The 19,321-nt window shown below is 45.3% G+C and overlaps 1 long non-coding RNA gene across 1 annotated transcript in view; it reads right to left on the bottom strand.

The window, feature by feature from the left end:
* Positions 1 to 15,713: 15,713 nt before the first annotated feature.
* Positions 15,714 to 19,321, bottom strand: part of LOC143809604 (uncharacterized) — a 29,383-nt gene continuing 25,775 nt past the window's right edge. Inside the window, exon 4 of the long non-coding RNA XR_013222353.1 lies at positions 15,714 to 15,738. This is a non-coding gene — a long non-coding RNA (uncharacterized LOC143809604). The remainder of the gene's footprint in view (positions 15,739 to 19,321) is intronic.

Genomic DNA, 19,321 nt, shown 5'->3' with positions numbered 1-19,321 from the left:
ATATAGTTCTCTGTGGGCTGTGCTCTGTGCTGTATACTGCTGTGGGCTGTATATAGTTCTCTGTGGGCTGTGCTCTGTGCTGTATACTGCTGTGGGCTGTATATAGTTCTCTGTGGGCTGTGCTCTGCTGTATACTACTGTGGGCTGTATATAGCTCTCTGTGGGCTGTGCTCTGTGCTGTATACTGCTGTGGGCTGTATATAGCTCTCTGTGGGCTGTGCTCTGTGCTGTATACTACTGTGTGCTCTGTGCTATATATAGTTCTCTGTGGGCTGTGCTCTGTGCTGTATACTGCTGTGGGCTGTATATAGTTCTCTGTGGGCTGTGCTCTGCTGTATACTACTGTGGGCTGTATATAGCTCTCTGTGGGCTGTGCTCTGTGCTGTATACTACTGTGGGCTGTATATAGTTCTCTGTGGGCTGTGCTCTGCTGTATACTACTGTGGGCTGTATATAGCTCTCTGTGGGCTGTGCTCTGTGCTGTATACTGCTGTGGGCTGTATATAGCTCTCTGTGGGCTGTGCTCTGTGCTGTATACTACTGTGTGCTCTGTGCTATATATAGTTCTCTGTGGGCTGTGCTCTGTGCTGTATACTGCTGTGGGCTGTATATAGTTCTCTGTGGGCTGTGCTCTGTGCTGTATACTGCTGTGGGCTGTATATAGTTCTCTGTGGGCTGTGCTCTGTGCTGTATACTGCTCTGTGCTGTATATAGTTCTCTGTGGGCTGTGCTCTGTGCTGTATACTACTGTGGGCTGTATATAGTTCTCTGTGGGCTGTGCTCTGTGCTGTATACTGCTGTGGGCTGTATATACCTCTCTGTGGGCTGTGCTCTGTGCTGTATGCTACTGTGGGCTGTATATAGCTCTCTGTGGGCTGTGCTCTGTGCTGTATACTACTGTGTGCTCTGTGCTATATATAGTACTCTGTGGGCTGTGCTCTGTGCTGTATACTACTGTGGGCTGTATATAGCTCTCTGTGGGCTGTGCTCTGTGCTGTATACTGCTGTGGGCTGTATATAGCTCTCCGTGGGCTGTGCTCTGTGCTGTATACTACTGTGTGCTCTGTGCTATATATAGTTCTCTGTGGGCTGTGCTCTGTGCTGTATACTGCTGTGGGCTGTATATAGTTCTCTGTGGGCTGTGCTCTGTGCTGTATACTGCTGTGGGCTGTATATAGTTCTCTGTGGGCTGTGCTCTGTGCTGTATACTACTGTGGGCTGTATATAGCTCTCTGTGGGCTGTGCTCTGTGCTGTATACTACTGTGGGCTGTATATAGTTCTCTGTGGGCTGTGCTCTGTGCTGTATACTGCTGTGGGCTGTATATAGCTCTCTGTGGGCTGTGCTCTGTGCTGTATACTACTGTGTGCTCTGTGCTATATATAGTTCTCTGTGGGCTGTGCTCTGTGCTGTATACTGCTGTGGGCTGTATATAGTTCTCTGTGGGCTGTGCTCTGTGCTGTATACTGCTGTGGGCTGTATATAGTTCTCTGTGGGCTGTGCTCTGTGCTGTATACTACTGTGGGCTGTATATAGCTCTCTGTGGGCTGTGCTCTGTGCTGTATACTACTGTGGGCTGTATATAGCTCTCTGTGGGCTGTATATAGTTCTCTGTGGGCTGTGCTCTGTGCTGTATACTACTGTGGGCTGTATATAGTTCTCTGTGGGCTGTGCTCTGTGCTGTATACTGCTGTGGGCTGTATATAGTTCTCTGTGGGCTGTGCTCTGCTGTATACTACTGTGGGCTGTATATAGCTCTCTGTGGGCTGTGCTCTGTGCTGTATACTGCTGTGGGCTGTATATAGCTCTCTGTGGGCTGTGCTCTGTGCTGTATACTACTGTGTGCTCTGTGCTATATATAGTTCTCTGTGGGCTGTGCTCTGTGCTGTATACTGCTGTGGGCTGTATATAGTTCTCTGTGGGCTGTGCTCTGTGCTGTATACTGCTGTGGGCTGTATATAGTTCTCTGTGGGCTGTGCTCTGTGCTGTATACTGCTCTGTGCTGTATATAGTTCTCTGTGGGCTGTGCTCTGTGCTGTATACTACTGTGGGCTGTATATAGTTCTCTGTGGGCTGTGCTCTGTGCTGTATACTGCTGTGGGCTGTATATAGCTCTCCGTGGGCTGTGCTCTGTGCTGTATACTACTGTGTGCTCTGTGCTATATATAGTTCTCTGTGGGCTGTGCTCTGTGCTGTATACTGCTGTGGGCTGTATATAGTTCTCTGTGGGCTGTGCTCTGTGCTGTATACTGCTGTGGGCTGTATATAGTTCTCTGTGGGCTGTGCTCTGTGCTGTATACTACTGTGGGCTGTATATAGCTCTCTGTGGGCTGTGCTCTGTGCTGTATACTACTGTGGGCTGTATATAGTTCTCTGTGGGCTGTGCTCTGTGCTGTATACTGCTGTGGGCTGTATATAGCTCTCTGTGGGCTGTGCTCTGTGCTGTATACTACTGTGTGCTCTGTGCTATATATAGTTCTCTGTGGGCTGTGCTCTGTGCTGTATACTGCTGTGGGCTGTATATAGTTCTCTGTGGGCTGTGCTCTGTGCTGTATACTGCTGTGGGCTGTATATAGTTCTCTGTGGGCTGTGCTCTGTGCTGTATACTACTGTGGGCTGTATGTAGCTCTCTGTGGGCTGTGCTCTGTGCTGTATACTACTGTGGGCTGTATATAGCTCTCTGTGGGCTGTATATAGTTCTCTGTGGGCTGTGCTCTGTGCTGTATACTACTGTGTGCTCTGTGCTATATATAGTTCTCTGTGGGCTGTGCTCTGTGCTGTATACTGCTGTGGGCTGTATATAGCTCTCTGTGGGCTGTGCTCTGTGCTGTATACTACTGTGTGCTCTGTGCTATATATAGTTCTCTGTGGGCTGTGCTCTGTGCTGTATACTGCTGTGGGCTGTATATAGTTCTCTGTGGGCTGTGCTCTGTGCTGTATACTGCTGTGGGCTGTATATAGTTCTCTGTGGGCTGTGCTCTGTGCTGTATACTGCTGTGGGCTGTATATAGTTCTCTGTGGGCTGTGCTCTGTGCTGTATACTACTGTGGGCTGTATATAGCTCTCTGTGGGCTGTGCTCTGTGCTGTATACTACTGTGGGCTGTATATAGTTCTCTGTGGGCTGTGCTCTGCTGTATACTGCTGTGGGATGTATATAGCTCTCTGTGGGCTGTGCTCTGTGCTGTATACTACTGTGTGCTCTGTGCTATATATAGTTCTCTGTGGGCTGTGCTCTGTGCTGTATACTGCTGTGGGCTGTATATAGCTCTCTGTGGGCTGTGCTCTGTGCTATATACTACTGTGGGCTGTATATAGTTCTCTGTGGGCTGTGCTCTGTGCTGTATACTACTGTGGGCTGTATATAGCTCTCTGTGGGCTGTGCTCTGTGCTGTATACTACTGTGGGCTGTATATAGTTATCTGTGGGCTGTGCTCTGTGCTGTATGCTACTGTGGGCTGTATATAGTTCTCTGTGGGCTGTGCTCTGTGCTGTATATAGTTCTCTGTGGGCTGTGCTCTGTGCTGTATACTACTGTGGGCTGTATATAGTTATCTGTGGGCTGTGCTCTGTGCTGTATGCTACTGTGGGCTGTATATAGTTCTCTGTGGGCTGTGCTCTGTGCTGTATATAGTTCTCTGTGGGGTGTGCTCTGTGCTGTATACTACTGTGGGCTGTATATAGTTATCTGTGGGCTGTGCTCTGTGCTGTATGCTACTGTGGGCTGTGCTCTGTGCTGTATATAGTTCTCTGTGGGCTGTGCTCTGTGCTGTATACTACTGTGTGCTGTATATAGTTCTCTGTGGGCTGTGCTGTATATAGTACTCTGTGGGCTGTGCTGTATATAGTACTCTGGGCTGTGCTGTATATAGTACTCTGTGGGCTGTGCTGTATATAGTACTCTGTGGGCTGTGCTGTGTATAGTACTCTGTGGGCTGTGCTGTATATAGTACTCTGGGCTGTGCTGTATATAGTACTCTGTGGGCTGTGCTGTATATAGTACTCTGTGGGCTGTGCTGTATATAGTACTCTGTGGGCTGTGCTGTATATAGTACTCTCTGGGCTGTGCTGTATATAGTACTCTCTGGGCTGTGCTGTATATAGTACTCTCTGGGCTGTGCTTTATATAGTTCTCTGTGGGCTGTGCTGTATATAGTTCTCTGTGGGCTGTGCTGTATATAGTTCTCTGTGGGCTGTGCTGTATATATTACTTTGTGGGCTGTGCTGTATATATTACTTTGTGGGCTGTGCTGTATATATTACTCTGTGGGCTGTGCTGTATACTACTGTGTGGACTGTGCTGTATACTTCTACGTGGGCTGTGCTGTATACTACTGTGTGGTCTGTGCTGTATACTACTGTGTGGTCTGTGCTGAATACTGCTGTGTGGGCTGTGTTATCTACTACGCGAGCTGTGCTATAGTATGCAGGCTGTGCTGTATACTATGCGGTTTGTGCTATATAATATGCGGGCTTTGCTATATACTATGGGGAGTATATTATATTCTATGGGGGAGGCCATGTTATGTACTATGTGGCTGTGTTATATACTATTGTGGGGGTATATTATATTCTATGGGGGAGGCTGCGTTATATACTATGGGGGGCTGCATTATATTCTATGGGGGGCTACATTATATATTATGGGGAGGTGGGCTGTATTATATTCTATGGGGGTTACATACTCTGGGGTGGCTGCATTATACTCTGTGGGGTGGCTGCATTATACTCTGGGGTGGCTGCATTATACTCTGGGGTGGCTGCATTATACTATATGTGGGCTGCATTATACTGTATCGAGGACTATGGGGAATACGTTATACTATATGAACAACTATGGGGTGCATTATACTATGGGAAGTGAATTGTACTACATGGATGACTGTGGCGGTGCATTATACTATATGGAGCACTATGAGGATTGTATTATGCTATATGGAGGACTATGAGGATTGTATTATGCTATATGGAGGACTATGAGGAGTGTATTATACTATGTGGAGGACTGAGCAGTGTATTTTAATATATGGAGGACTATAGGGAGTGTATTATACTATATGGAGGACTATGGAGCACATTATAATATATGGAGGACTATGGGGTGTATTTTACTAAACAAGTAAAATGCTGCATATTCGGGTATGTTTTTGCTGGAACAAAAAGCCTTGTTGTCAGCAGCACATTGCCAGTGTAAACTGTAGATGTGCTGCTGAAAACATGATACTGTATGGTGATCTATTAGTGATCGTTCTGTCTCATCATTATTCCTCAGCTGGTGGAAAGAGGCCGGGAAACAAGCGTTGAACAACTTCAGTATTGTCGATCAAACTCGTTTAGCGGCCTGAACTCAGCGCACGTAAATACAACAGAAAGGCTTCTGTGTGATGTGCAATATGTTAGCATTTGGGGACCCATTTTAAACTTTGCCTAGGGCCCCACTTTGCCTAAAACCGGCCCTGCCTACAAGTGTACAAAGATATTATACAGTCACCATGTGACAAGTGGGCCTGTGTAACTTCAAATGCCAGGGCTGAATTTTAGTCCCAGTCCGGCCCTGTTTATAGCAGATGAGCATTTCTTCTGTACATAGCAGGGCTGTAGCTCACAGAAGATCGCAGCTACTAATCTCCAATAGGGACTATTGAAACAGGTAAAAAGAGTAAAAAAAAAAAAAAACTTAAAAAAAAAATATTTTAAAAAAATTTAAAAATATAAAAGTTCAAATCACCCGCGTTTTGCCCATTCAAAATAAAACAATAAAAAATACACATATTTGCTATTGCCGCATTAAGAAACGCCTGATCTATCAAAATATAAAAATAATTAATCCAATGGGTTAACGGCGTAACAAGAAAAAATTCAAAACTCCATATTTTTGGTCTCCGCAACATTGCAATAAAATGCAATAACAAGTGATCAAAACATTGTATTTACCCCAAAAAGGTATAAATAAAACATCAGCTTGGCATGCAAAAAAGTAAGCCCTCACCAGCCCCAAATCACGAAAAATGGAGATGCAACGGGTCTTGGAAAATGGCGCCATCTTTTTTTTTTACGAACTTTGGATTTTTTTCATGACTTAAATAAAAAAAGAACCTAGACATGTTTGGTGTCTGTGAACTCGTAATGACCTGGGGAATCATAATAACAGGTCAAGTTTAGCATTTAGTAAGCATGGTAAAAAATAAAAAAAACAACTGTGGAATTGCACTTTTTGCAATTTCACTTCACTTGGAATTTTACAATAAATGGTCATATCAATGGTGTCATTCAAAAGTACAACTCATCTTGCAAAAAAACAAGCCCTCACATGGCCATATTAAAGGAAAAATAAAAAAGTTATGGCTCTGGGAAAAAGGGGAGCAAAAAAACAAAACACAAAAAATGGAAAATCCCAAGATCGTGAATGGGGTTAATGAATCATCCTCAATGTTTTGCTGTTTCTCTTGTGCCATATTTTCCAAATATTCTAAAAATGCTCCAGGGACTGGAGTAAGATTTCTGGCGTATGGTACGCCACAACTTGTTAGGAATTAAACAAGCCCCCATGATGCCCCCATCATAATACGTCCATTTTGGCAGACCTAGGCAAAACTAAAGCCAAAAGTTGTGATTTATGTCATGTTTCTGGCATAATCGCTTTGATAAATAGGGAGCAAAGTGTTTCCAGATGCAACATTGTTTTTTTTTTTTTTTCATTTTTTCATCTATAGGCTTTTCTATAGAACTCAAAATAAAACATCACCAAAAGCTACTGTTAAAAACTGAATGAAAAAAAAAAAAAAATTTCATAGTCTGAAGATTTTTGCAAGCACTTAAAATAAGCTAAAAAAATAGTGAAGATGAAAACCTTTTTTTAGCCTTTAAAGGAAATCTGTGATGTAAACAAATGCTATTAACCTGCAGATATGGGTTTAACCTGCACTTGTTTTGGAGGTGGTAGTCACCCCCTTACCTCTCGGGCCCCTGGGCGGCTGCACAGATTGCACTAATTATATGTCCGCCCTTGGGTTTTTCAATTTTCATAAACATCCGGTTGTTTGCTCCCATTTTAATCACCTTTTGTGCTGCCATTTATGCTTTATAGATCTTTACAGTAGAAACATTAATAATGAAGCCCATGATTCATTTTTTTTTCTATAGGAAATCAGAAGAGTCGTTCTTATAACATTTTATGTTTTTTATTGTTTTGTAAAATTGCTCTGTGTATCCGCTTCCCCTCCCGGTGGTTGTAATTGGTTACCAGCCATTAAAATTTTACAATTTCGCTGTCAAAGCTTCAGTTCCTTATCTGTTGTATATTTTATTTGTCAGTCTAAGGCTGCCGTCACACTAGCAGTATTTGGTCAGTATTTTACCTCAGTATTTGTAAGCCAAAACCAGGAGTGGGTGATAAATGCAGAAGTGGTGCATATGTTTCTATTATACTTTTCCTCTAATTGTTCCACTCCTGGTTTTGGCTACAAATACTGATGAAAAATACTGTCCAAATACTGCTAGTGTGACAGCAGCCTAATCTTGTATTTCACAACTACTGCCTTTCCTATTTCTCCGTATTTCACTACCATTATTACCTCTGCATCGGTCCTGTTCACATTCTTGTTCTCACGCTCTGTGCATTTATCGTCCTCTGCGATCTCTTCTCCCACATGCCGACATTAGAGTGTATTTTGGATTTTCCAGTTCTGGGTTGATCACACACATTTTAATCATAAAAATTGGGCACAGTGGCTACTACTATTAAAAAAAAAAAAAATAAAAAACCTCAAAAATGCAACAGGACAATCTGGAATGCTTTTATTTTCTAAAACCATCAGGACGTAATCAATTATGGCTCTAAGCATTATTCCCCAAATCAAGCTTTCTCTCCCATCTACAGGATAGAAGATAACTTACTGATCTCGCCAGGGATTCAATCACCAGGACCCTCAGCAATCCCGAAAATGAGGTCTGGTTTCCAAGATCTACAGAAGTACACAAGCTCAACATTTGCTCCATTTGTCATTGGAAATTCCAGGAATGTGCTTTTTGCGGCTCAGTTTCAGGACTTGATCCAGTGACCATTTGCTGTGTGATCTGTTTCCCTCTCTGTTTAGCCACAGCCCATGTCATTTCTGTCTAAATGCTGATGATTCTGTTGCCCTTTCCTTTTCTCAGTTTGCTTCACTTCATTTTTCTTTTGATTCTGTCCTATGACATTTTGGGATGGGCTTTATATAATCACCACTCACTGACTTACTTTGCTGGCTATACTTCTATGTAGATGGAGTTAGGAGCACTAGCTGTTCAATTAGGGATTATCTTAACCCCAGTTGCTTTTCCTGCAGTCTGACTGTGAGTCCTTTTCTCAACACCCTTTCTTTTACGTTTGGGGTCTGGGAGGTTTTTCACTTAAACTGTTTATTTGTTTTGTTTACTGTATCTTTCCCTGCCTGTCCTTTGTGAACGTCTTTAGTTTCTTGCCCTGTGTTCTCGGGTCTCTCTGCATGCCCTCCTTTTCCTTTGCAGGATTTGTATTGCGACTTCCCCTCCGGTTTCTCAGGAGGTACGAGAGACCCCTCTCACTTTTACCTCCCTGCTGTCATGCAGCGCTCGCCCCCGGCTTCTGCAGCTCGCCGGGTGCGCGCGCACGGCGCATTCAGCTCTGCGCGTGCGCACATCTGATTCCTCTGTTGGCACTCCTTCCTGTCCTCTCCGTCATCCTGGAGGACTGTAACCCGGAAGTAGCTCTCATGCTGGTATATAAGCTGCTTCCTGCTGCTCCTCTGTGCCTGATGATCATTTGTGTTTACAAGTGCTTCTGGTCACCTGTGGTCTCTGTGCATTCCTAGCTTTCTGACCTTGGGACTCCTCCTTCCTCTGCAGTACCTGCCTGATTTTCCTGTGTTCCTGCTTTGTTCCTTCAGTTCCTGTTTCTGTGCTGTACCTGCCCGGCTCCTTTACCATTTCCTTGCTCCCGTCAGCCTCTGTGTCTCCATATTGTCTCGTCAGCCTCCGTGTCTCTGTAGTATTCCCATCTTCTCCCTCGTCTCAGTAGTTCCTTGCCATTCCCTCTGTTTCCTCCGCTGTTTCCTTCGGTCCCTGTGTTCCTGCAGTGTACCCTTCTTATCTCAGTCGACCCTCCAGCTTCCGTGGCGATAGTCCCTCACGGGCCTGCCCCTAACGCTCCCTGTATAGGGGGCGGTCCACCTGGTCAGCTCGTCCGAGAGGGGTTCGTCGTCACGGTCCAGTGGGTCCACTCTCCGTTGTCCCTGTTTGAATCCACTCTCTCAAATGGAACTGCACTCGGATGACATCTGAGTGCAGCCCGATTCTTACAGCATCACAGTATCATCAGGCCATGGACCCCGTTGGAGCTTCCGCTACTCAAAAAGACTTACTCTTTTTGCGTGAAAACCAGACTAGGATCATGTCGTTTTTAAAAAATATGGAGTCTCGCCTAGCGGCTTTACAGCTTTCTGATCCTGGTATTGCTCCGCAGTTGGTTGCCCTTCAGCTGGAGCTAGGTCTACAATGGGACACTCAGTCCCATATTTCAAATTTTTTGGCCTCTATTAATGATCGGCTTCTCGCCCTCCAGAATGTGGCCTCTGTCTCCACTCCTGTCTCAGCGCCACAACCCTCACCCCGACTTGCTAGACCTCCTCGGTATGGTGGGGATCCTAAAGCATGCCGCGGCTTTCTTATTCAATGCCAGTTGCATTTTGAATTGTCTCCGCTACTTTATCCCACCGATCGAGCTAAGGTTGTTTTTATAGTATCCCATTTGGAGGGTGAGGCTTTGGCGTGGGTTAATCCCCTCTGGGAGCGTAATGATCCTTTGGTCTCCCAACTCAATCCGTTCCTGGATACCTTCCGCAAGGTTTTTGATGAACCTGGACGTCTGGTCTCTACCACAGAGTCCCTCTTTAACCTTAGCCAGGCCACTCTCTCTGTAGCTCAGTACGCCATCCGTTTCCGGACTCTGTCTTCAGACCTTGGGTGGAATAATGAGGCTTTGGTTGGAGCATTTTGGCGTGGTTTGTCTTCACGGATTAAGGATGAGCTGGCAGGACGGGACACTCCCACCTCTTTGGATGATCTTATCTCCTTGGCCATACGCATTGATCTGCGCTTTCAGGAGCGCACTCGCGAGCTTGCCAGAGAAAAGAGACCTCTTCGCCAGATCACTATTGCTCGAGGGACTTCTTTTTCTCAAACAGCCCCAGTGGTTTCTTCATCTTCTCCTGAACCCATGCAGGTCGATCGCTTTGAGTCTTCCGAGCAGCGCCGCAAGGAGAGACTCGCACAAGGTCTCTGTTTTTACTGCGGTAGTGCCTCTCTTCTCTTACACGCCTGTCCTCAGAGGCCGGGAAACGCCTCCGCCTAGGACAGGTAAGAGAGGCCTTCCTAGGTGGTTATGACTCCTCTCCACCTCTGGTTTTGTCTGTTATTCTACATTTAGGTCCCCGTCACTTTTCTCTGGAGGCTTATGTTGATTCAGGAGCGGCTGGGAACTTTGTTCAGCTTGAGGTTGTAAACAGGCTTGGGATACCTGTTAGACCCTTGGAGACTCCTAGACAAATAGCTTCCGTCGATGGTCAGCCTTTGCGGGAGACCGTCAACTTAGTTACGGAGGAAGTTGAACTTCAGATTGGAGCTCTTCATCGTGAGAAACTGGCCTTTTATGTTTTACCTTCATTGTCTCATTCTTTCCTTTTGGGTCTTCCTTGGCTGAGAGATCACGAACCCACTCTGGACTGGCGCACTGGAGATGTTCTACGGTGGGGACAGTCTTGTCTGAACAGGTGCCTGCTTCCTGTCAAGCCTGCGTCCTCCTTTCGGTCTGCTTCGGAATCCACGGGAATTCCTCCAGCCTATTGCGCCTTCTCGGATGTCTTTAACAAGAAGGAGGCGGAGATCTTGCCGCCGCACCGCTCTTATGACTGCCCGATAGACCTTGTTCCTGGTTCTACTCCACCTCGAGGACGTATTTACCCATTGTCTCCTACCGAAACTCAAGCCATGTCCGAATATATCCAAGAGAATCTGGCCAGAGGCTTCATTCGAAAGTCCTCCTCCCCTGCAGGAGCTGGGTTCTTCTTCGTCAAGAAGAAGGACGGTTCTCTTCGCCCATGTATAGACTATCGGGGTCTCAACACTATCACGATCAAGAACAAGTACCCACTTCCTCTCATACCTGAACTCTTTGATCGTCTACGTGGAGCACGAATCTTTACCAAATTGGATCTCAGAGGAGCTTATAATTTGGTCCGTATCCGTTCCGGTGACGAGTGGAAGACTGCGTTTAATACCAGAGATGGTCATTATGAATATTTGGTTATGCCATTCGGTTTATGCAACGCACCCGCAGTCTTCCAGGAGTTTGTAAATGATGTTTTTCGGGATCTACTTTACACCTGTGTTGTAGTGTACTTGGACGATATCCTTGTGTTCTCTCCAGATCTGTCTACTCACAGAAGAGATGTACGGCAAGTACTTCAGCGTTTGAGAGAGAATCGGCTGTACGCAAAACTGGAAAAATGTGTCTTCGAACAGTCATCTCTTCCCTTCTTGGGTTTCATCATTTCCGACGCTGGTTTGTGTATGGATCCAGGAAAAGTTTCTGCCGTGCTCAACTGGCCACGTCCTCTTGGAGTGAAAGCAATTCAGCGATTTCTTGGATTTGCTAACTACTATCGGCAGTTTATCCCTCACTTTTCCTCTCTTTCTGCTCCAATCTCCTCCATGATTCGGAAGGGTGCCAATCCTCATCTATGGTCGTCTGAGGCCGAAGAGGCTTTCCGGTCCATCAAGCAGGCCTTCACCTCCGCTCCTATTCTTCATCGTCCTGTGGCCAATAAACCCTTCATCCTTGAAGTAGATGCTTCTGCAATTGGAGCTGGAGCTGTGCTCTCGCAGAAATCCTCTTCTGGTCGTCTTGTGCCCTGTGGTTTTTTCTCTAAGATCTTCTCCTCCTCTGAAAAGAATTATTCTATCGGTGATAAAGAACTTTTGGCAATCAGGTTGGCATTGGAGGAGTGGCGGTACCTCTTGGAGGGGGCTTTACATCGTTTTGTAATTTACACAGATCACAAGAATCTGGCATATATCCGCTCTGCGCAAAGACTAAATCCTCGGCAGGCCAGGTGGGCCTTGTTTTTCGCCAGGTTTGACTTTGAACTTCGTTTCCTGCCAGGAGATAAAAACTCCAGAGCCGACGCTCTGTCTAGGTCATTCCAGGCGGTGGATATGGAGGAAGAACCTGCGCACATCATCGATCCTGCAAGAGTCATCACAGTTGCTCCTCTCTCTCTTTCCTCGTTGCCTCCGGGTAAGACCTTAGTTGCTGAAGAGAACAAAGAACGCGTCTTACTTTGGGGTCATGCCTCCAAATTAGCTGGACATGTTGGTCTCAAAAAAACCCTCCGTCTGATCTCTCGCTATTACTGGTGGCCTACGTTGTCCAAGGACGTCCAAAGTTTTGTCGCCTCTTGTCCCTCCTGTGCCAAGAATAAAATTCCCAGGCAACTACCTTCCGGGCTTTTGCATCCTTTACCGGTACCCTCCACTCCGTGGCAACATTTATCGATGGACTTCATCACTGACCTGCCTTCTTCATCTGGTTGTACCGTCATCTTCGTGGTCATGGATCGTTTCTCCAAGATGGCTCATTTCATTGCACTACCTGGTTTGCCTTCTGCTCCCGAATTGGCAAAGATTTTTGTTCACCATATTTTTCGTCTTCATGGTCTTCCTTTATATATTGTTTCTGACCGAGGTGTTCAATTCACCGCCCACTTCTGGAAATCCCTCTGCAAATCTATGAACATTTCGCTTGACTTTTCTTCAGCCTACCATCCGCAGTCCAATGGCCAGGTGGAACGTACTAATCAGACCTTGGTAACTTATCTCCGTCATTTTTCCAATTCCCATCAGAATGATTGGTCTGACTTGCTGCCATGGGCTGAGTTTTCTTACAATAACCATTCCAGTGAAGCTACTAACAAATCTCCATTTTTTATCGTCTACGGTCAACATCCTGGTCTTCCTCTTCCGGTTCCTCCTGTCTCTACTGTACCAGCGGCTGATCTTCTGTCTAGAGAGTTCTCCAGGGTCTGGCAGGAGACCAAGTCTGCCCTTGAGTTGGCTCAAGTCAGGATGAAGAGACATGCGGACAAAAGACGCCTCGATTCTCCTATATTCCATCCTGGGGACAAGGTTTGGGTTTCTTCTAAATTTATCCGTCTCAAAATTCCTTCACATAAGCTGGGGCCTCGCTATATCGGTCCATTCGAAGTTTTGTCTCGTATTAATGACGTTTCTTACAAACTTAAGTTGCCTGCCTCTCTGCGTATTTCTAATTCTTTTCATGTGTCTCTCCTTAAACCCGTAGTTTTTAATCAGTTTCATTCTTCTAACCTTTGTTCTCCTTCGCCTGTTTCCGAGGATGATGTCTTTGAAGTTAGGGACATTTTAGCCATGAAAAAACTTAGAGGGAGAACTTTGTTTTTGGTTGACTGGAAAGGTTTTGGTCCTGAGGAGAGGTCCTGGGAGCCTCGTGAGAACATTCAGGCCCCTCGCATTTTGTCCCGGTTTCTTTCAAGTCTTAAAAAGGAGGGGCGTAAAGACGGGGGTACTGTCATGCAGCGCTCGCCCCCGGCTTCTGCAGCTCGCCGGGTGCGCGCGCACGGCGCATTCAGCTCTGCGCGTGCGCACATCTGATTCCTCTGTTGGCACTCCTTCCTGTCCTCTCCGTCATCCTGGAGGACTGTAACCCGGAAGTAGCTCTCATGCTGGTATATAAGCTGCTTCCTGCTGCTCCTCTGTGCCTGATGATCATTTGTGTTTACAAGTGCTTCTGGTCACCTGTGGTCTCTGTGCATTCCTAGCTTTCTGACCTTGGGACTCCTCCTTCCTCTGCAGTACCTGCCTGATTTTCCTGTGTTCCTGCTTTGTTCCTTCAGTTCCTGTTTCTGTGCGGTACCTGCCCGGCTCCTTTACCATTTCCTTGCTCCCGTCAGCCTCTGTGTCTCCATATTGTCTCGTCAGCCTCCGTGTCTCTGTAGTATTCCCATCTTCTCCCTCGTCTCAGTAGTTCCTTGCCATTCCCTCTGTTTCCTCCGCTGTTTCCTTCGGTCCCTGTGTTCCTGCAGTGTACCCTTCTTATCTCAGTCGACCCTCCAGCTTCCGTGGCGATAGTCCCTCACGGGCCTGCCCCTAACGCTCCCTGTATAGGGGGCGGTCCACCTGGTCAGCTCGTCCGAGAGGGGTTCGTCGTCACGGTCCAGTGGGTCCACTCTCCGTTGTCCCTGTTTGAATCCACTCTCTCAAATGGAACTGCACTCGGATGACATCTGAGTGCAGCCCGATTCTTACAGCATCACACCTGCTAGGTCGACATATATCTGTTGCATCAGGCACCAAAAGCATCAGTTGCCATCAGGCTTTTTCCTCACTCGGTAGTCCGTGCCAATCGGTCCGAGCACAAATCACAATGCAATGACTGGCCGCCGGTCTTTTCACCTGAGCATGACAGCCTCATAAATTTACATGAAGCTGTCACGTTTGGGTCAGCGGCCAGTCAGTGCATTGTGGTCCATGATCGGACCGATTTGCATGGATCTCTGCATGCGCTCTTATTCCCAGTTTCTGATCCGGGGCCCAATCACATTACATGGAGGATTATGATCAGATCTTCAAACCAGCACCTGCACCTGTCCAGTGCTACAACTGATGCTCTGGAAAGTTGGGAATGATCCCTTTGAAAACAATAGATTCAATTCCCACCTCCATTTTCATCCAGCATTTTTGTTAAATTGTAGTTGGAAATGTTATAATTTGACAGTCTAATGTGTATGGGAGCCTCCCTACTCTCCCCTGATAGATATCGTTGAGGATAGAAGGATTTGGCATGTCCAATTTTGGATTTTCCCTTGGAAATATGCCACCGTCAGAGGAGAACACAGGAGCACTTGCCCGACATGAGAATTCCTGTACATGGGGGAGAGATAGCAGTTGACCGAACAATCGTTTGCTCATCTGACATCTATATAATTTGTATAGGGGGGGTTTTACACTATCAAATGTGTTCAGCTAGCCCACTCTCCCAGAGCTGATTGATAGACAACTTATTATTGTGCACAAGAAAGGAAATGTCAATCAGAGGCGGAGGGTCGGGGTAGCCCACAGTCATTAATACACAGGACGACACATCATAGGGAGGACTCCGCATTGGATAAAGTTACATTTCATTAAATTACGGGACACAGTCACACAAAAGATAGAATGCTGATATCAGCGCCTCTGACACTACCCATTGCTGCTCTCAGACAAGACAATATATAGGTGGCGACAGATTGCAAAACCATTATTGTCAAAATGTGGTTGTTAATCATAGAAACAAGTCCGAGAATTTCTTGGACCCAAAATTGGCTTCTAATCCCGCAGCTTGCACTGAAACATGGACACGTCTGACAGTTTGTAACATTTTTGCTTATCTAGAGGAATTCCAAACCCGATGATTAGCAATCTATTAACTACCTCCAAAGTAAGGCATTTCAGGAGCAAAGAGTACAGAGAAAATGAGGACCGGTGGGGAGGCAAGATATACATTTTACCTCTACAACTCCCACTTCTATAGGGTGACCCATAAAAAAACCATAATCCTGTTTCCCTTGTGTGGTTCGTACTTACCCATTATCGGGAACATTGGAAGTTGGCTTGCAAAGTGGTGGCCCATCTTATTTTTAAAATCACCTCCTGCAAAAAAAACAAAGGTTAAAATCAATTCAGAAAGGTGAGGTGATGTAAATTTCCCAGCTTTGTAAAAACCCAGCCTCCTCCAATCTCGTGCCAAAAAAAAACCAAACAGTCATGGGGTTTGGTAAAAACAAAATATGTTCCAGCCAAACAGAGAAAGATATTGTTTTATGAGACAGCACCGAAAAATACTCAATTTTTTTTAACCGAATCCGATATGCACGACGGATTCCAATACTGATCCGGCTAAGAGTCCCATTATTGCTCTATGTTTTTTGGAAAAAATATGTATGTGGTGAATGTAAGGAGTGCTATGGCTATAGATCACACTGCAATAGATTAGTGGTAAACAAACCTTTTATTATACCGCTACGCATTTCGGCAGCGGACTGCTACCTTCCTTCCGCATTATTGCTCTATGGCGCAGCTCACAAGGTGAGTATATAGACATTTACCCATCCTGCTAGGGCTCATTCAGATTTCAGCATGTTCCATGTACAAGACAAATGGACCCATTATTCTAATCAGACATTGATCAGAGTGTTATAAGTTTTTCTTGTAAGTGGAGAGAAAAAGAAAGTTTCTGCATCTTGCGGTGAAAATCAGACGGCAGTTGGATGTCACCCTAGTGCGGTCCAATTTCCTCACAAACAAATAGTCTTGAATTGTTAATTTTCATCCGACTCTTGAATCAAAATTGGACATTATGATATTTTCCGTCAGATGACAAAAATCGGATATTGGCACAGCCCCATGGACTATCATAGGTACGAGTGCTATCCAAGAAAAGAACGGATAGCACTCGTCCGAAAACATTGAACATGTGAACGAACCCTTATACTACCATATAAGGGCAGTCTCACACGTCCAGATAATTCCGGTACCGGAAAAAATCGGTACCGGAGTTATCCGTGTCCATGTGTCCGTGAGCTCACGTAGGCCATCCGTGTGGCACACGTGCGGCAGCCGTGTGCCGCCTGGGTACCACACGGACCGTGCAGGAGAGACAGCGCTAAAGTTTAGCGCTGTCCCCTGCATCGTGCTGAAGCCGCGATTCATATCTTCTGTGCAGCAGCGTTTGCTGTAAAGAAGATATGAATAATCCATTTTTTTTGTGGTATTTCGTGTTTAAAATAAAGCTCCATGTCCCCACCCCCTGTGCGCCCCCCGCTGTTCTGAAAATACTCACCCGCTTCCCTCATTGGCTGTCGCTGCTTCCTGTCCTGGCCACACCTTCTACTGTATGCGGTCACGTGGGGTCGCTCATTTACAGTAATGAATATGCGGCTCCACCCCTATGGGAGGTGGAGCCGCATATTCATGACTGTAATCGGCGGCCCCACGTGACCGCATACAGTAGAAGGTGCGGCCATGGCCTAATAGGAATACTACCCAGGGGAATGCCCTTGTTCCTTTCATTTTCTCTCCCGTACCAATTTAGGAAATCAAGACAATGAATCATGCCTCACTCCAAATTGCAGAAGGATCAGAAAAAGAAGGTATATATAAAATTCACTCATATATTGGATGAGTTATTCCCTTTATTGGAGATCTTACTACCCCATTCAAGTTCTCTTCTCTAAATATCTTTTTATTATTACTTTTCTAAAGCATTTTGTGTACAACAAGTGAAGACTCAAAGGAAGCAGGTGAGCACTACTAATATGCCATTCCACAGACATGTGGAAGTTCTGGTTCTGGTGCCCGACCCAAACTTTATTTCAACGTTCGGTTCTGGTATCGGAACTATACCTGAATAACAACCTGAACCCCATTGAAAACAATGGCGAAACAAACTTTCAGCTAGGAAAAGTCTATCTCTCTCCCCCGGAACTTCATACATTGCAACGGAATTCCGGGAGAAGTCAGTGTTCGGCTTTTAGCATTAGACACTAACTATCCGGTAAGAACTCAGAATTTTTAAGTTCAGGTACACTAATCTCTACCAAGTGAAATGGGCTTTTCTCCCAACTTTCAGCTCTACTTTGGCATGGGAAGAGTTACACGTTTTTGCCTCTTGAATATTTTCTATGATTTATCAGAGTTGAGTAATATAGACATGACTAAGATCTGACGATTGCCTTCCGGGTCTCATTACTCATGAATATTTACCGGATGGGTGGATTGTATTGTCCCTAATCCCAGATAAGAGGGAACAACAGAGAACAGCTAGTTATCGTTATGTTACACATCAAAGCATAATGTAACAATGTATATATACTACACAGGAATAGTAAACTTTGTTTTTTAACATTATCAATAGTGATGAGCGAACGTGCTGGGTTAAGGTGTTATCCTTCCATGCTCGGGTGCTAACCGAGTGTCTTCGGCGTGCTCGAAAAATATGTTAGAGTCTCCATGGATGCATGTCTCATGGCTGTTCGACATCCACCTTATCCCAGCACGTTCTCTCATTCCTAATTATCAACTATCTCAAGTGATCTATGATGTAATAAGTTTGGTTTAGATGTTGATGACCTATTAATACAAATAGGTCATCAATCTCAGATTGGTGGGTCTCCAACACCCAGGACCCCCATCGATGAACAGCTGTTAGAGTGTTTTATTTTTGGTAACTGTAGAATAAAGGTGTCATACAATGCACATTTACATGCAAAATATAGGAGCCACATATGAATTGGAATCTGGTAAACCAGATGTAAGGAAAACTTCAAAGAACCAAAGAAAACATGGGCTGTATCACTCAATTTCCACCAATGATATTATAGCCTGGAGGTGTCAGTGTTTCCTATGCTGTATGGGAAGAAATCTGGCTTCAAGGAGAATAAGAGAATCAATGAGTTTCTTTATAGAGGATCTGACAATAAATGCATCACTGAACCCCATCTGCCGGCACTATGTCCTCTTACCATCAGGCCAGCTCTGGTCATGAACTGGTTATGCTGCAGACGCCGATGGTCGCTGCTCTTCATCTCATCTGATTCATATTGGGATGAAAAAGTAATTTGCTAATCACTTTATTGAAAAATGACAAGGCCAATTCATCAGTTTGCATCAGAAATCTGCTGTAAAACTGATTAAACGGTTGTAAAAATTGGTGCAACTCACAGCTATGCAAAAATGTTGCAACTTTTTGGAGATTTTACACTGGATCTGACAACTATTTGAGCAAATTAATCCTACTATACCCCAGAAAAGTGGCAGCACATATATTAAAAATGTGCTCTAAATTGTGTATTACTAATGCTGGCACCTAAAAGATAAAAATTCACCAAGTTTCAGTAACTCTTTTGCAATGTTTATGTTTGCACTTTCATTTTTACCTGCATTTCTTCCAAGAATCATTAATTGTAACAGCTGATAAGTGGGGCGCTCAGTGCCGGTCCACCACCACCGGTCTGATTTTCGTAAACTTTCCTAGGGATGGGTCATCAATGTGAAAGTAGTGGACAACGCCTTTAATTCTCCGCTTTGTTCTGCACTTTAAGGGCTTGTGCACACAACCAGTTTTCTTGGGCGAGTGAAATCTGGGGTTTTCATGGATAGCACTCGTACCTATGATATTCTATGGGGCTGTGCACGTGTCTGATCTTTTTTTCTCGGATCCAGTGGTCCATTGGGC

The sequence above is a fragment of the Ranitomeya variabilis genome, chromosome 2, assembly GCF_051348905.1.
Source record: "Ranitomeya variabilis isolate aRanVar5 chromosome 2, aRanVar5.hap1, whole genome shotgun sequence".
NCBI lineage: Eukaryota > Metazoa > Chordata > Amphibia > Anura > Dendrobatidae > Ranitomeya > Ranitomeya variabilis.
Note: the sequence above shows the minus strand (reverse complement) of the source record. Positions and strands in the feature narration are given on the sequence as shown.